The 706-nt window shown below is 70.8% G+C and overlaps 1 protein-coding gene across 4 annotated transcripts in view; it reads right to left on the minus strand.

The window, feature by feature from the left end:
- HMG20B (high mobility group 20B) overlaps positions 1-87 on the minus strand; it is a 9,204-nt gene extending 9,117 nt beyond the window's left edge. For 2 of the 4 annotated variants that reach the window (XM_085308530.1, XM_085308535.1), the window contains exon 1: positions 15-70. The gene's annotated coding sequence lies outside the window, so the exon portion shown is untranslated. Of the gene's footprint in view, positions 1-14 lie in introns of all 4 variants that reach the window. The other 2 variants (XM_085308532.1, XM_085308531.1) reach the window with 2 other exon arrangements.
- Positions 88-706: the final 619 nt, after the last annotated feature.

Consider the following 706-nt stretch of genomic DNA (forward strand, 5'->3'; position numbering starts at 1 on the left):
GCCCCATAACCCACCGCCCCCCAACGCCCCTGGCGCCGCCGGCGGCCCCTCCGCCGCCCTTCCTCACCCGGCCACGCCCCTCTATTATTATGCAAATCAGCAGCGCGCCTCGCCGCTCCCGATTGGCTCCACGCGCGGAGCCGCGGGGCGCACAGCCCCGCGCGGATTGGCTGGAATGGAGTCTCGTCAGAGGAACGCACGCCGGGAAGGGGAGGGGCGAGGGGGGTGGGCGGGGCTGGCCGGCGTTGCGTGCTGTCGTCCACTAAGCTCGGCGCGCGCGGCAGGCTGCCCAGCCAATCAGAAACCGGCGTGGGCATGCAGGGGTGGGAGAAGTCTTGTGGGGAGGGCAGTGTCTTAAAACGGCAACGCCGGACAGGGGGTGGGTCCACCTCCAGCGTCCCCCTGGAGACGCCGCCTGCACCCGCCTCGCCGTCCAGGCCGCGGAGCCCGGGGAGGGAGCTCGGGGGGTCCCAGTGCCCACCCGGGGGGTCCCAGGGCGCTCAGTGTCCCCACATCGCCCCCAGTGACCCCAGTGCCTCCACTCAGCTCCCAGTGCTCACCCTGAGGGGTTTCAACTGCTCCCCAGTGCTCCCAGTGTCCACCCTTGTGGGGTCACAGTGCCCCCAGACCACTCCCAGTGCCCCCAGTATTCCCCACATTGCTTCCAGTGACCCCAGTGCTCACCCCAGAGGCTCGCGGTGACCCC

The sequence above is a fragment of the Rhea americana genome, unplaced genomic scaffold (genome assembly GCF_003343005.1).
Source record: "Rhea americana isolate MKP2758 unplaced genomic scaffold, rheAme1 scaffold_278, whole genome shotgun sequence".
In the NCBI taxonomy this organism is placed as follows: domain Eukaryota; kingdom Metazoa; phylum Chordata; class Aves; order Rheiformes; family Rheidae; genus Rhea; species Rhea americana.